Raw genomic sequence first — 17,459 nt, 5'->3', positions numbered from 1 at the left:
CGAAGCGGGGGAGGGGAGGTGGTGGGGGAAAGGGGAGGCCGGGGAAGGTGGGAGGGCTGGCTCTGCGGCCACGGCCAGGAAAATGAATTAATCGTTTACTTACACCGCTACATGTGACTGGGTAATGTGGAGGGCAAGGATCACGCCTCGTCCTGCAAAACACACTCATTTTAGTAGGTGGCGGGGTCGCTCCAGCGCGTGCAGGTAGGATGCGGCGGCCGGGCCCCAGAGCGCTCCTAGACGAGGCTGGCCCCCAACTGCAGGCCGGCCGGGCCCGGCTGGGCGGCGGAGCCGGCGGGGCGGTCTCCGCGCGCTGGGCACTGCAGCCGCGGCCTCTCGCGTCCCCTCAGCATCTCCGCGGGCGCCGGGCGCTCGGGCTCATGGGGAGTAGCGGCCGCGCCGCGGGGCGCTCGGGGTCATGGGCGGCGGCGGCGGCGCCGCGGGGCGCTCCGGGTCACGGGCCCCGGGCGGGGGTCCCGGCGCTGCGCGATCGGTCACTGCCCGGCCTAGCCCGCTTCCCTCCTCCGGCCGCCGAGAGCAGAGGGAGAGGGAGGGAGAGGGGGAGGAAGGGAGGGGCGAGGCTGCAACGGCTGGTCCGCGCCCGGGGCCACTCCGGTTGCGGTGACGGCGCAGCGAAGCTGCCTTGTGCTGCAGTCTCGGGACCTGCCGGGCGACCTCCTTTTTTCCATTCACAAAAAAAAAAAAAAAAAAAAAAAAAAAAAATCACACCCAGAAACGGCGGCTGCGACGGGTCCGCCCATTGTGCGTCTCCATTGGTGCAGAGGTGGGGGAGGGGGAGAGAGAATGGGAGCGAACGGAGAAAGGGATTGGATGCTCCCGCCCACTTCGCTCACCGCTCCCCCCCACCCCAACTCCGCCTTCTCGCGCCCAGGGAGAAACAGCCCCGGCCGGCGCGGCTCAGCCTCCAGTCACCTGCTTCCCCGAGCGGCTCTCTGGGTTTCAGGAGCCCTCCGGCCGCGCCGAGGAGGGCATCTCCGCCTCTTCCACCCCCGCTGCTGGCCGGGCCGAGGAAACGGCTGCAGAACTGGCGAGCCGGGCTTGGTCTCCCTCCTCGCTGGCACCGAGCACAAGAACTGGCAGTTAGGCCCACGGCTTGTCCCCGAACCTTCGCCTACGTCTCACTTCCCCGGGCCCCCGGGCCCTCTGTCCTCGCTGCCCACCCTCTCCGCCCCCTTCCTTACAGCCCCCTCTGTTCCCCCCTCGGTTCCTCTCTCAGGCAGGCAGCTGCTTCTCCAGAGGTTCCCGATCTCCTGTCACACAGGCCCCGGCGGCCCGGTGACGCTAAGGCCCCTACCCAACATGTTTAAATGGAGTGTGGTCAGTGAAAACAAGGCCGTGGTCTGGCCTTCCCGTTCGAGTTCACGAATGCCCTGCCGTCTACGCAAGGGGCCTTTACAATGGGCTGCGCCAGCCCAGTCCTCGGCCCCGGTCCGGTTCCCCATTAAAAAGTCCGTTAGGGTTTGAGAACTAGAGAACGCTTCCAGCTTAAATAAAGCAACTCTGGTCCTCCTGGGTTCTCCTAAACGTAAATGTTCTTTGTGGAGAGAACAGAGGAAGTTCAGTGAGGCTGTCGGGTCTCCCAAGAACACTGCCACGTACAGACCCGGCGTTACCCATCGCGGTCATTCCTAAGAGTGCGCCCAGATCCCGGCCGTCTGACTGCACATTAACTCCGACTGAGAATCCCGCCGAGTAAGCGCCCGACCTCGGACATCACTCCCCCACATCTACTCCGGGCTTGGTGATGTTCACGTGACTTTAATCCTTCCACACACAGGTCTCACCCATTCAGATAAATCCCTCTCCCCAAGTAGAAAGGAACTGAGCGTCCACTAGTAGCCCCTCCCCCCAAGTGGTGACAGCGGGAGTCGCCATGGTCTCAGAAGTTCCGAATGATCCTCTAGGCTCAGGCTATCCCCCTGCATCCACCAGAGAGGGCAGAGCATTTCTGGTAAACAGCGGGTTTCCTTCTGGTTCCAGATACCCCACTGGTTTCCCTCCAGGCTGAAGTCCGGTCCGTCGGGAAGGGGTGGGGGCAGAGCAGGAAGCTGAACCTCCTCCAAAGTCACGTAAAAGTGCAGCTTGAAGTCCCTTAGGGCAGACCTTTTGTTCCCTCGCTCTGCCACCGTCCTTGCCAGACTTCAGAAGATGGTCCGAGGGCAGGGGAGGAAACAAAAAGTTTTGGAGTTTGGAAACAAGAAGGGAAGTCCTGCCCCTGTAAGGTTTCAGATTTGGTAGAGGGGATGGATTGTTGACAAAATGCAGGTGCTGCTTGGTGGTATTCTCACTTTTATGGAACCCGCCCCAAGTCAGACCCAGACCCCTCTCGACCAAAGAAAGAACAGTTTGATCAGACCTCTAGTTTTCCTGACTTCCAACCTCTGATCTTTAATATGGTCAGTTAGTTCCTCCTTACAATCCTCAACTACTTCACAATTGTTTTCAATCACTCCCATCTTACAAGATTTTCCATTTAGAATTCCATGCAGCACCACTACCACCACCATCCCATTCCCCCTTCCCATCCTATCTCATACCCCACATAAAACAGTCATTGTCTCTGAGTCTGGGTAACCCTTGCAACATAAACTCCTTCCCCCTTCAATCCCCAGACCACCTCATACATTTTTTTTTTTCTCAAACTCTGATCGGATCAGAGGATTCAAGAGCAGAAAACTTAAGAGATCATTAGTTCTACCTTCTAACCTCCAAACAGCCTCCTGGTTCCTCCCAGCATCACCTTTAGACTGAGCTCTGCATCCGCAGCCAAGATGCTACAGGTCTCATCTATCCCTGTTGCCATGCAGACCAGAAGATGCCTCTGAAGCAGCCTCTGAACTCGTCTTCATTCCATACACCCTGCTTTTGGCTGCTGTGACACTTTTTTCACTCCCCAGCCCCAGCCAAGACTGTTCCCTCACCCTTACTCCTCCCCTTCCCTCCCCTTCTGAATCTCAAGACAACATCAAAGGCCAAGGCAAAATCCAGCCTAAACTGCAAGAGACAATTCAACAGCCTAAATAATCAAACCCAAATCTGACTTGCATTCCTCTCTCCCCAATGCTCTATAACCTTCATACCGCAGGAGAAGAGCTATTCCAAAAGATCCATATTTCAGCAGAAGCTTCACCTCGCCCTGTCTTGACCCGACATCCAGCACCTAAATAACCCATAAAGCAAGAGCTTCTATCGCCACAGCAGAAACCACCTCGGCAACCACTGAAATAACTCTGTTTTTTGTTAGGTTAGATTATCTTCAAAGTCAGGCATGAGAGGGGCTTGTATGTGGTTTGGTTCACCTTCCCCTTACAAATCTCCTGGCCTCCCTCTTCCCCTTCCCTCTCTTCCCTGTCCTTCCCAAATCTCTGCTTGGAATAAAGCTGATAGCTCCATGGGGTAGATCATAATTGCAATTTAATTTCCCAAGTCCAGCATCATCAGGGCTACAATTTTTGAGTTCCCTTCTCCTACTGGATCACAGGGTAATAATGCCCTGCCCCGTGATCTGGCTTATTGGCTCCAGGGGAGCAGAATTTGCCTGGGGCAGCTAGCTGGGCAAAGTTCTTGGCAGCTGTGAGCAGGGTCTCATTCCTGAGTCAGCTCCGCCCCTAACTCTAATATGTTTATCCAGATCAGAACCCTGCTGTGACTGCAACTTTCAGTACCAGACTGTCCTTTCTCCTTGAAGAGGGGGCTTCCTGCTGAGGCTGGGGGAACTAGCCTCATGGACTTAACCAGAATCAGTCTCTTCCTATCAAAAAGCCTCAGAGAAGGGTGTACAGGAGCAAATCAAGGTAAGACTTGAGCTAGGATTTCATCCTTCCGGTTTCATCCAATGTGATGTATTGACCACGGGGGAACTGTTGGAGGAAGGAGCACAGATAAGGGATGCTTTTTACTTCTCAGCTTATAGGAATCCTAAGAGGTTTAGATCTGGGGGTTTAGATGTCTAGAGAACAGAGCAAAACAAATTTAAGACAAAAGGGGTCAAACCACCAAAAAGAAACACACTGCTTTGTTATCCCAAGTCTCACATTTCCCTAGCTGACTGCAAAATATTCCCTTGAGCAGGAACTCTAAAACAGTCTATGGACCCAAATAGTTTAGGAGGTCCACGACCTTGGGTGATGAAAAATCACATTTTTATTTTCACTAACCAATTACTAAAACTTGTTTTTCCATCAATCATGATTTTTGTAAAAGTGTTTTGGTTTTTTTGTTTGTTTGTTTGAGAAGGGATGAATAGGTTTCATCAGACTATCCAAGAGGTGCAAAAAAAAAAAAAATTAAAAACTGCCTGCTTTCAGTTTCAATGATCTTGTGATGAAGGGAGCCATCTACACCCAGAGGGAGGACTGTGGAAACTGAGTGTGGATCATAACATAACATTCTCACTATTTTTGTTCTTTTTTGTTTGCATTTTGTTATTCATTTTCTTTCCTTTTTGATCTGATCTTGTGCAGCAAGATAATTGTACAAATATATTCACATATATTGGAACTAATATATATTTTAACATGTATAACATACTGGATTACTTGCCATCTAGGGGAAGAGGGGAAAATTTGGAACACAAGGCTATGCAAGGATCAAATTATCTGTGCATATGATTTGAAAATAAAAAGCTTTAGTAAAAAACAATTGCCTACTTTAGATTATGAAACTATCTACCACTATTACATCCTATCAGATGAGGCAAGAAACAGGGGAGGGGGGCTGATTCTGGTCCCTCTTCAGGGATAGTCCTAAGTATAGACTCATCTAAATTGCAGCTTGAAAACTGTGCTGCTCAGCAGCTAAAAACATAAAGTTTCTGACCAGAAGTACTTTGGTTACTGCTCCCTCCTCATTTATTATGGAGTAACAAATGTTGGTTCCTCTTTGTTCCTTGCTTTCCCACCTACTCTTTCCTCTCAGCATTTAAACATGTCCCCTTCTACTTGGATTTGCAATCACTCTCTTAGAGTCTAGTATCACAGCTTCTAGTCACCTCTGGACATATCCCTGAGCCCTAAGAAAAATTTTCTCCATCTCACTATTTGCAATACCTTTAGGGACAGGAAAACAGCCAAGTTAGGAAGAGGAGGCCCAGGGGTCGTCTTGGAAATGTCAAGGAAAAGCTATTTTATTGGTCATAACAAAAGTTCATGTTTTTGTGACTCTATAGTTTAGACTCAAAGCAAGCTAATTTGACCCTTTTTCTTTCTTGAACTCTTGAAATTAAAAGTTTAGATGTGCTCTCTAAATTTAGCCCTTGGTATAGGTGAAAACAGTAACCTCTTAGTAGATATTATAGCACTTGGAAGCTCACTAAAGTTCTGTATCTCCCTATAGGCAAATTTGCCTTCTATTGACACTTTCCCCTTTCCCTAAAGAACCTAAGGCTCATGGCACTCCAACCCTCTGCCCAGGAGACAAATTTCTGAGACAGCAGCCAACAAAGGCAGAGTTTCTGCCTATTCTGCCTTGCCTCTGGCAAGGATGGATGAGATTTTGGCCTGCCCTTTAAATCACTGTAAACTTTGAGGATTAGGGGAGGGAAATGGCAATTTCCTAGTCCAGAGGTCACTGTTAATTATACTATCATATCTTCACAGAGAGCAGCCCCACTCTCTTTTAGGTCTTCTATGTAGGTTGCCAGCTCAGATAGGACCGGGCTACAAAGGGAATCTGAGTCTGTATCATGAATCAAACTGTTTTGAGCTTCCATGGTCCCCATACTAAGTAAACTTCTGTTATAGGAAAGGAATGAGTGCTGGAAGACAATGGAGAGTGAGTGAACACAAGTTATTCTGAAAAATAAAGTCAATTGGGCAAAAGTATACTGTGTAGGTTGAAAACCAGAGTTCCTGTATTCCTTGAACAAGAAAACTCCCTTTAGTAGATAAGACTGTTAAGGAAAGCAGTCAAGTAGAGGGGGCTAGGAATGGGGACTAGGAATGAGCAACCAGATTTTCTATTTTTTTTTCCTTTCTCCAGACAATCCTTCATACAAACTATTAATATAATCTTCCTAAAGCATAGATCTCATTATCTTTTCTCTTAAACTCTGTCTTGACCTTTCTACAACTTGGATTCAGGGCACCATCTTCCACCTGGGCCTTCAGGCTCACAATAAACATACCATCCTCATTATGCTGCTCCCTCCCATATCCAATCTGGTACCAAGAACTCTCAACTTGACCTTTGCTTAAATATGCCCTTTTCTCTCTCCTCTGACACTGCTACCACTTGGTGCAGACCCTCATCACTTCATGCCTGCATTATTGAGGTGGGCTACTGGTGGGTCTTGCCTGCCTCAAATCTTTGCCCATTCCAATCCATCCTCCATTCAAACACAAGTGATTTTCCTAAAGCACTGATCTGTTCATGTTAACCTCCCCCACAGTACTCCAATTTATTTCAATTGCTCTTTTATCAACACCAGAATCAAACACAAAATTCTTTTGACATTCAAAGCCCTTCAAAACCCAGATTACCCCAGCCTGCTCCATACTTTTCCTTTCACCCAATGACATTAGATTCCTTCCTGTTCAAAAAATAAGAAATTCCATCCCAGAGCCCTCTTCTCAGCTTACTGGCTTCCTTTCAGCCTCAATTAAAATTACTTCTTCTATAGGCAACTTTTCCCAGCTCTTCCTAATTCTAGTGCTTTCCTACTTCTATTTCCTATTCAGTATTTAACTTGTTTGTACTAAATTATTTGCTTGTGGACTCTCCCATTAGACTCCTTGAGGGTATAGATTGACTTTTTTTTTTTTTTCTTTCATCTCTTTCCCCCTTATCTCTTTTCCCCTCCATCCCTCAGCATTTATCAAAGTAGGGTAAATAAGTGATGCTTGATGACTGTTTATTTACTGACTGCTCAAAAGCCTTCAGGCCTTCCCAGTGTTTCAAAATAAAACAAAAACTCCTTAGGCTGGTATTTAAAGCCCTCATAATCTCTCTTCAATCTGTATTTCTGCAGTATTTCACAAAACTTCCTAAACACATTCCACTAGTCAAATTAGCTATTCTCTAAACCAGACTTTGCATCTCTCAAATCTGCCATGTCTTCTACTTGGAAAAGAACACTCCTTATCCTCCCTCCTTTTCAGGTGATTCCTTATCTTTCTTTCAAAATTTAGCTTATTGGTTATTTCTTCTTGTAGTGGTATCTGAACCACTGAGCTAAAAAAGGTTTTATCCCTTCTCCTCTACCTTCATAATCCCCTTATTTGTGGCATTCGTGACATTGACTTCCTTCAGGCTTCAAAAAGGCATATTTAGGGAGCATGTGAAATATCTGAATTGTTCACTAAATAGACTCCACTTAATCCACCAGCCTACTGACGCTGCCAGTTTCTCACTAACACAAAATATATTTATCTATTGTCTACCAAAGGTCATTCAACCTGCAAATATCCAAACTGTACTTCCATTCCCAAAGCCATTCTTTTCTAGTGGTTCTAAGCAGTTTGGATTAATCTACCTTTGGCAGGGAGAAATTAATCTAGCCAATGAAATGAAATAAGCAGCTAGGTAGCACAGTGAATCTGACCTTATACCGGGCCTCTGTTTAGTAACTGTGTGACTCTGAGAAAGTCACTTAACTATAAGATGGGGATGACAATTGTACCTGCTTCCCAGAATTATGAGGATCAAATGAGATACTTAGGGGTGGCTAGGTGGTACAGTGGATAGAGCACCAGCCTTGAATTCAGGAGGACCCCAGTTCAAATCTGGTCTCAGACACTTAACACTTCCTAGCTGTGTGACCCTGGGCAAGTCACGTAACCCCAGCCTGGGGGGGGGGGGGGAGAAGATATTTAAAAAGAACTTAGCACAGTGTCTGCCACATAAAAAGTACTTAATAAATGCTTATTACCTTCCCGATTTCCCATTATTTATAAGTTCATTTTTAAAATTAAGTTCTAAATTATTTCCTTCCTTCCAGCCCCTCCCATACCTAATTTCTGTGAACTCCCTCTTCCTCAGTGGTTCTGTTACTTTCTTTCCTTCACCATTCTCGAACATGATGAAATAGCCTTTTTTCTCCCAGTCATTAAGAGTTGTGTCTGATTCTTTGTGACCTTATTCTTGGCAAAGATAATTAAATGATTTATGTTTCTTTCTCCAGCTCATTTTATAGATGAGGAAACTGAAGCAAATAGAGTTAAGTGATTTGCCCAGTATTACACAACTAATAACTGTCTTGAGATCACATTTGTACTCAGAAAGAGTTCCTGACTTCAGGCCTGCCACTTTATGCACTGTGCCACATAGCTGCCCCTAATTTTCCCTAACTACTCTTAATTCCAGTGGTTTTCTTTTTTTAATTATTTACTTTTTATCATCTTGTACATCACATTGTTTATATGTTATCTTTTCTATTTTTGTATCCCCAGGGATAAGCACTGTACCTGGCATATAGCTGACACTTAATAACTATTTATTGAACAAATGATTTGATCCTCATAAACCCTGCAAGATAGCTTAAAATGCTAAAATACATCTTATTATTTGTACATTATTCATAAACCTGCATTATCTCATTTGGGCTCTCTTCTTGTTCATGGTCCCCTGCATTTACAAAATTCAGACACTTATACAGTGATTACATAGAATAAAGTGTGTGGGGTGAATGAAAAAAAAAAGGCATATGCCTTCAAAATGTTTCCTATATCTCCTCTTAGTTTTCATTACTGATCATCCAACGTGGTAAGAGAGGGGAAAGTGGGAAAAAAGGAAGGAAAGGAGGAAAAAAAAAAGGAAAAAAGGAAAGGAAGGAAAGGGAAAAAAAAAGGAAGGAAACAAGCATCTATTAAGCACTTAGATATGTGCAAGGTACTATGCTAAGTTACAAATATTAGCTCATTTGATCTTTACAATAATATCCTGGAAGGTAAATGTTATTATTATTATTATTCCCATTTTATAATTGAGGAAACTAAGGAAATCAGTGGTTAAGTAAGTTGCCCAGGATAACATAGTTAAAAAGTGACTGATACTAGTCCAAGGCTCGCTCTAATGATAAAGGATTATGGTAAAGATTATCCAGATCTGATTAGAATCAACAAGGGAAAGTGAGAAGATAGTGAGGGAAATTGATTTCCTCACTTACCTCCCTGATAGAATTCACACTTGCTAGAAGTCTCGGCAATTGTAGATTTTTTACTTTTGGCTCCTGGTCTTTACCTCTTTATTTCTCTTCTAGCTTCAGGACCTCTTCCACTGCACCGTCATCCAGCTGTCTCTTCTCCAAAGTGCCTCGATTTCAAAGCGGCACTGGTCATGGTCTCTGAGATTCCTCATGTAGTTCTTTTCACTCCCCACATTTGAACCTGGAAACAGTAACCACTTTCAAAGATACAGCTCCAGCTGGCTTGCATCATTTTCAAGGAAGTGTTAAAAACTGGAACTTCAAAATCAGTGGAAGAGAAAAAAGCAATCATGGGTGCTTAAATACATAGATCACAGGGACTTGTGACCTGCAAATGAAAAATCACTCAGACTCCTGAGGGGAAGGGAACTATCTACTAAGTTCTTCCACACCAGGATCAATGGAGATATTTAGATAAGTCTCACTATCTAAACAGCATCCCTAGGACTTAATAAGGTTTATCTGTTTACATTCCTATGGGTGGATGATACTTGTAACTCATTAGAACATTCTCATTATTGTGGCATTTAGAAGGAGTATATATAGATAGAGAGCATGGGCATGAGTTGAATATGAAGGGATATTTTTTTTAAAGAAGAAATTAAGGGGTGAGAGAGGAATGTATTGGGAGAAAGGGAAAGGGAGATGCAAATTAACTACCATAAAAAAAAAAAGGAGGCAAGGAAAAGTTTTTACAATGGAGGGGAAGAGGGGAAGGAGTGGAGAAGAGAATGAATCTTACTCTCATAAGAATTGACTTAAAGAGGAAATAACATAAATACTCATTATGTTATTTTACCCTGCAGGTACATAAGAAGGGAATGGGATATGGGAAGGGAGGGGAGAGAAGGGGATAAAAGAGCATATTGGGAAAGGGAGTGCTCAATACCAAAACATTTTTGAGGAGGGACAGGGTAAAAGGAGAGAGAGAATAAACGGGGGAGGGGGGAAGAAATACAGCAAGTTTCTCAGATAATGCCTCATTTTTGAAACATAGAGGGAACTGAGTCAAATTTATAAAAAATAAGAATCATGCCCAGTTGATGATAAATTGTGCCCAAAGGGTTATAAATTGAAGGGTTATAAATTCTCTTTAACCTGGCTCCCTAACCTGGGGTAGCCAAGCCAAGTGGATTGATAGCCGAGAGGTAAGGAGTTTGGTAGTGAACATGTGGGTCTTCAGACCAGGTGTTCACTAGGGAGTTAAGGGCATTATGTGAGTAGGTATAATAAAGGCTTTTAAGATTACATGTGGTTGTCCTTGAGTGCACTACCGGTTATTAAACTACTATTCAATAAATCGTGGCCAGAGACCTTTGAAGGCCTCAGAGGAGGCGAGCCGGGTAGAGTTGACACTGCAAAAGGTCAGTGGTCAAAGGTACTCTGTTGGGCCTTGGACAGACTGGTAATTGTAAGTGCCAGGAGGGCATGTTACAAATGGTAAAAGGGTATAAAATCCTTTGACCTAACAATACCACTACTAGGCATGAATACTAAAAGAGATTAAAAAAGACTTGTGTGAAAAAATATTCATAGCAGCTCTCTTCTTAGGGTGAAAAAATGGAAATGAAGGGGATGTCCAACTGGGGGATGTTTCAATAAACTGTGGTATATATTTGTGATGGAATATTGTTTTATGGGAAATGATGAGCAAGATGCTCTCAGAAAAAAAAAATCACCTGGAAAGTCCTCCATGAACTCAAGCAAAGTGAAAAATGTGCTGTATACAAAATAATAGTAATGTTCTGGGATGACTTTGTTATTCTCAGCAGTACAATAATCCATGACTATTCTGAGGGACTTATGATAAAAAAACAATAAACAAAAACAAAAAAACTTATACATACACAGAGAAGGAACCTATTTGTCTGAATACAGGTTGAAGCATTTTCTCTTTATCTTTTTTTAGCTTAATTTTTCTTGAAGGTTTTTATTTTCATTAGGGTGGGAGAGTTATGCTTTCTTTCACAACTTTACCTTTATGAAAATGTTGTGCATAACTTCACATGTGGTTTTTAAATTGTGAATGAGAATAAGAACGAGAACTTTGAACTCAAAAAATTTTAAAATGTAAAAAAAATTTTTTTGAATGTAACTGGGAAAAATATTCAATACATCAAATACTCCCCCAAAATACCCCCCTTTTCTAAAGAAAGGAAAATAGCATCCTTAGGCTCTAGGGAAAAAGTAATTTATAGAGATTCGGAGATTGGTCAAGGGAGATTAGATTATACTTTTATCAGGGAGCAGATTGTATCTTTCCCAACTTCCACCCTAACCCAACAGGGATATAAGCTTATTTAGTAATTTTGTCATTTGTAGCTTTGAATCTCCAGAGGCTAGTAAAGAGCTTTAGCTAAAAAACCCTTAGTAGGAGCTTCTTGTTATTAGGTAATTTCAGTCTGACTTCTTGTGACCCCATTTGTATTTTTCTTAGCAAAGATACTGGAATGGTTTGCTATTTCCTTCTCTAACTCATTTTACAGACAAGGAAGTGAAATAAGTGACTATGGTCCAGGGTCACAAAGCTAGTGAGTCATGTTATATTTGAACTCAGATCTTATGTACTCCAAGCCCTTCAGTCTCTTCACTCAATCCACTTTCTTGCCAGAACAGAATAGAATATTGAAGGCATAATTAGTTAGGGGCTGACTTCAAATGGGCTGGAAAAGTGAGAATAGAGATCCAAGGGATCTTGGGCAGTTTATTTAAACTATTTGGATGGGTTTTTAAAAATTATAAATATGGAGAGGGGGTAGCATTTCAGAAGGCAATTATGAGAATAAGAGGTAAAGAATGCATTATGGTTAGGGGGAATTTTTTTAATTAGTCTAGGATAAATCAGTGGTCCTCAAACTTTTTAAATAGGGGGCCAGTTCACTGCTCCTCAGATTGTTGGAGGGCCAGACTATAGTAAAAACAAAACCTCACACTGTCTCTGCCTCTCAGCCCATTTGCCATAACCTGGCAGGCGGCATAAACATCCTCAGTGGGCAGCATCTAGCCCGCGGGCTGTAGTTTGAGAACCCCTGGATACTAACCTAAAATTAAGAGTTTAGTAAAGATGAGGTAAGCTAAAGTAGAGATAGGACAAAAAGTTTGAGGGGAGAGGGGAGGAGAGAGTAGACACTAGGGGTGAGAAAGCATTAATAGAAGTTTAGTATGGGATGCAATTGTTCAGCTGCTCTCATGATCAATTATCTGTAGCTCTGGGGCATTGTGCCCTAGGAATGGGAAACTGCTATATTAACCAAAGTAATTGTGGCTGCTTAGCTGGAAAAGAAAACTGGGTTGGAGTGGGAGAAGTATTGGCAAATTTCAGTTCACCACAGGGAAGGACTTCCTAATCATTAGAAGTGTCAGTCTTTACACTGACAAATATAGGTTCAAATATGGGTTGGACTCTGAAGCTCTTTTCAGCATTGAGATTCTATGAGATATTTCTAGCTCTACCTCCCAAGGGCAGTTAACTTCTTAATTCTTGGCCATATGTAGCCCCTTTAAGGCCTCAGAAACTTCCTAAAACTAGTTTAAAAAAAAGATTTGCAGAAGTTATATTGATAAATCAGAGGAAAGTAGGCATGGAAAGGAGGCTAGTTAAACTTCAGGAAATTGTGGATCTGACTAGTGTTCCTTTGGTAAAATGGGAGTAGGCAGAGCTTATTGAGTGGAAATGTAAGATCTATAGAAATATAACAATTTGGGAATTAAGTTCAACAGAATTGGTCTTTGTTGTTAAGGCTTATAGGTTTCATGCTGCTTGTCCTGGGTGCCACATACAACACTGGAGAAAGGAATAGGGCAGAAGAAAAGGCAGGGTTCAGCCACAAACTGACCAAAGATATGGGATCCAGCCATAGCCTGAGAGTTCAGAGAAAAGAAAATCGAAAAAGAATTGGGAGATAGAAGAGACTGGTTCCAAACTTTCTCCTTCCTGTTAATAGATGGCTGACCTCGGGCCCCATCAATAAGACAAAAATACTTCCCCTGTCTGGAGAGAAAAGGTAAAATGAGATGCATAGCTCTGTTTAAAACATATGTGTGTATGTATACATATATGTATATATTTAATTTTTTTTGCAGAACACATTTTTATATTTAATATAAATGTCTTAACAATGCTTTTTAATATTGCTGTTTTTCCATTGATGATTATTCTTCCTATATAGCTGTTCTTACCCTTGTAACAAAGAAGTAAAATTAGACAAATCAATACTTTTGCTGTTGTTCAGTCATTTTTTCAGTTACATCTAACTCTTTGTGATCTCATTTTGGGTTTTTTTTTTTTTTTTTTTTTTTTGGCAAAGATACTGGAGTACTTTGCAAATGAGATTAAGTGACTTGCCCAGGATCTAAGAACTAGCACATATCTGAGGCGGGACTTGACCTCAGGTCTTTCTAACTTCAGCGCTCCATCCATTAAGCCACCTAGCTGCCTCATGATAATATTAGTTAGCATTTTAGAGTTTGCAAAAGGTTTTGTTATCTTATTTAATACTCATAAGTGCTATTATTGTCCCCATTTTGCAGAGGAGGAAGCATTCTTGAGAGGCCAAGTGACTTGCCTATAGTCACACAACTAATAAATGAGATGAAATTTGAACTCAAGAGCTCTATCCATTGTATTGTCACCTAGCTGTCGTATCTTATGTTCCATCTAATGTCCACCATATCTCTGTTAAGAATCAACTCCTCTCCACGTTCACTGGCTTGAAATTATGATCTGTGCTCACTGCAATTGTGACTCGCTGTGTTTATCAGAGGCCAGATGATCTTCCAGGCTCTTCTAGCTTCCATTTAAGTGACTTTGTGGCCTTTGTTTCTTTTTCCTTCCCCTGTCTTCTTTTCAATGCTGGAAGAGGCATTTGTGTGATCTCATCAAAGCAATAATTAGCAACTTGGGAGCCCAGGGTAGGCAGTATGAAACATACCGCTAAGCTTTTTTTTTTTTTTTTTTTTGACAAATTCAATTTAGGGTACGGTTGGAAAGAGATCCTGGGCATGAAGACAAAAAGATTTTGGGACACCAGACCCTGTAGGCAGAAATCCCCAGTCTTAGAGAGGTTATGGGATGCTACAGGGAAGAGTTGACACGAGTGAAGTCAATAGAGAACTTACTTGGAATGTGGCCATGGAAGGAGACATGTGCCATATAGTAGCCAGGAGCAGGCCCAGCAAGCGGGTAACCAACATTAAGTATTTACTATGTGTCAGGTACTGGGCCACGTTCTGAAGACACAAATAGAATAAGCAAGAAAAAAAGAGATCAAGACTTCTTAGAGGTCAAGAGACTTTGACCCTTAGGAGCTGACATTCTGTGGAGAAGACACCAGAGAGGAAGTTTAAAAACAGAACCAGGAAAGAAACTGACCTTTGAGGAGGTAGTGGCAAAGTCCATAGCAGAAGCAAAGCTCGACTGGGCCAATCCCTGAGGTGGCAGAAGATGGCAGAGAAAGGCCAGCAAAGGGATTTTTACTGAGGAGAAAGTTGGGGAAGGCCAGAGGTTTGGGGAAGGAAGGTGGCTGGTCTGGGTTCCCAAAATGAAGATTCCAGAAAGAACTAATTGGTTAGAAGAGAGAGGAGTATCATGTGGAAGATGTTACCCTAGGCACCCAGAGAAGGTAAACTCAATTGTTGTAATGCAGTTGAAGGAATATAAATGATATTTATGTGCCATCTAAAATTTAGGGCAAAGCCTGATTTACCCTGCCCCAATTACAGCAGCTAGATGGCATAGTGGATAAGGGCCACTGGGCCTGGAATCGGGAAGCCCTGAGTTCAAATCCATTCTCGGACAGGTACTGGCTGTGTGACTGGGCAAGTCACTTAATCCTGTTTGACTCAGTTTCCTCATATGTAAAATGACTTAGAGAAGGTAATGGTAAACCACTCGAATATCTCTGCCAGGAAACTCACAAATGGGGTCATGAAAAATCAGATGGGACTGAACAACCACAATTACAGCTCTGATTTCAAGAAGGTTTTGAAAATTATGCTCTCTGTGTTGCCTTACAGTGAAGATGCAAAGCCTCCAGGAGACTATAATAGATAAAATTTGATTTCTTACACACAAACACACACAAGACCTAGAGATCCTAGATGGACTTTTTTAGTAAACTTGATTTTTTTTTTTAATGTTGTCATAGTTTCCCTCAGTATTCTTTTCCTTCCCTGTCCCAGAGATCCATACCTTATAATAAAAAACCAATTTTAAAAACAAAGGAAAAAAATCAGTACAATTATCAATATATTCAAAAAATCTGAAAAGATGTGCAATATATAAAGCCTGTGGATGTTTCATCCTTACAAAAGGGTGGATTAGGAGTATCTTGTCATATTTCTTCTTTCATGCCATGCTTGTTTTTAATAATTCTGTAACATTCACTTTTGATTTTTGGTATGAAGTTGTTCTTTCCATTTATATATCAATATAGTTGCTGTGTATGTTGTTTTCTTGCTATTTTACTCTGCTTTAGTTTATGTAGATTTTTCCATGCTTCTCTGTATTCATCACATAAATCATTTCTAAAAGCACAGAAATATTCCATTACTTCTATGAACCACAATTTGTTCAATGAGCATTGATTGTGTCCAAATTTTTGCTATTACAAAAAGTACTTTATTAATAAGTCAGTTGGTAAGTAATTAAGGACCTACTATATTTCGGCATTAAGCCTGTGTTAAAATTGGGTGATGACTATTAAAAAGTATTCTCATTGCATTTGGAACAGTAGGATAAAGGGTCCTGGAATTGGAGACAGGAGAAGCCTTGATTTAAATCCTGATTTCATACTTAATAGGCTCTCTGAACATGAATAAATCACTTAAACTTTTTGGACCTCATTTTTTCTCATCTGTAAAGTGAGCATAAAGTGTTGTTTTTTTTTTTTTAATACAGGATCCTAATAGGAAGAATGTCCTTGAGGACTTTCAGACACCATGTAAATGCCAGCCATTATTTCTCTGCGTTCTATGTTGTGCCCCAAGTATCTGTTACTTCCCCTAGTCATATCTCTGATTCACATTCTCGTTCACACTTAGCATTTAAGATATAAAGTTGCCAATGTTCCATTATTTAGGCATAAGATAGGAAGAAGATGGCAATAATTATTCCTACTGAGCTTCAGAAAATGTTCTTTACCAAGGCCAAAACTGCTCGGGTGACCTGGATGCCTATTTTAAAAAATACTGACTACATCCCACAGATTTTTGTATGTCTCATTATCATCTTCAATGAAATTGGTTGTTTCTATGATTTGTCCTTTGACCCATTCATTAAAATTACCTAGTACCTAACTAATTTTTAATCCGTGCTTCCCTTTATTGAATGTAATTTTTGTGGTATCCCACCCAATGAAAGAGATTGAGAGAGAGCTCTGAGCCAATGGCACTTTAATTAAAGGGTTCATTGTACCCTCTAATAAGGGAGTCAACAAATTTTTCTCACAAATTTGTGATACCCCCTCCTTCCAGGACACTATTTTTCTAGGGCTAGATATTCAGACATTCAAGAGCAGCTATATCAAACACAAAATAATTCCATTGATTGACATATGGCACATATGCTAAAATAAGCAAAAGGATACATGTCAGCTGGGTCACAACTTGAACAAAGCAAGGAATATCTCCACTGCTGAATAGGTTTCTCATTAGGTTAAGCACAAGAAGATGGTACAAATTATCACAGTTACCTAAGCGATCATAAAATGGTCATAAGATGGTCACCTGCTCCTTTTGGATGAGAGATTTAGTCTGAAGGTTCAAAAATATATTGGGGGACTTCCTATGTAGTTGTTATCTCTGCCATCTTGGTCATCATGAAGAACAAGGATGGAGGGTCTCTAGTTAACTTCTATAATTAAGCACGTGAACTCAGGTTCTGTAGCTCACAGCTCTGGGTCCTTATACACAGAATTTTATTTGATTCTATCAAATTGGTTAATATTTATTGGAAAAGAATAGGGATTAAAAATAATTTCTCAAATTCTCCCCCTTCAATCCACAGAAGACACCAATTTTTCAATCCTAATAAACTAAATGCATGGAGACTAATCCTCCATGGGCAACATGAAACCAAAAGAAGGAAACCCTCCTGAAGTGCAAGTGACATCAGAGAAGAGGGAAAGTGAGCACAACTTCTACTGATTGTTTCATTTGATTAAATATTCATACCAAATATACAATGAATGTTCTGAGGTGATGCTTTTACTGACCAAGAACCATGGAGGGACAGGTACCTTCTAGCTAAATGTGCCCCTACAAGATAAGAAATCGGGGGGGGGGGAACCGTAGGGTA

The 17,459-nt window shown here is 42.1% G+C and overlaps 1 protein-coding gene and 1 long non-coding RNA gene across 3 annotated transcripts in view; one reads left to right on the top strand and one right to left on the bottom strand.

Annotated features, from left to right (window-relative positions):
* RHOBTB2 (Rho related BTB domain containing 2) overlaps nt 1-698 on the bottom strand; it is a 25,884-nt gene extending 25,186 nt beyond the window's left edge. The window contains exon 1 of the mRNA XM_074287532.1: nt 104-698. The gene's annotated coding sequence lies outside the window, so the exon portion shown is untranslated. The remainder of the gene's footprint in view (nt 1-103) is intronic.
* The window catches only part of LOC141555003 (uncharacterized), an 18,056-nt gene extending 597 nt beyond the window's left edge, over nt 1-17,459 (top strand). The window contains exons 2-4 of one of the 2 annotated variants that reach the window (XR_012486041.1): nt 3,653-3,815; nt 9,218-13,167; nt 17,169-17,459. This is a non-coding gene — a long non-coding RNA (uncharacterized LOC141555003). Of the gene's footprint in view, nt 1-3,652; nt 3,816-9,217; nt 13,168-16,061; nt 17,134-17,168 lie in introns of those variants that run through there. The other variant, XR_012486042.1, reaches the window with a different exon arrangement.

The sequence above is a fragment of the Sminthopsis crassicaudata genome, chromosome 2 (assembly GCF_048593235.1).
Source record: "Sminthopsis crassicaudata isolate SCR6 chromosome 2, ASM4859323v1, whole genome shotgun sequence".
Lineage (NCBI taxonomy): Eukaryota > Metazoa > Chordata > Mammalia > Dasyuromorphia > Dasyuridae > Sminthopsis > Sminthopsis crassicaudata.
The sequence above is the reverse complement of the archived record's forward strand: the minus strand, read 5'-3'. Positions and strand labels throughout refer to the sequence as shown.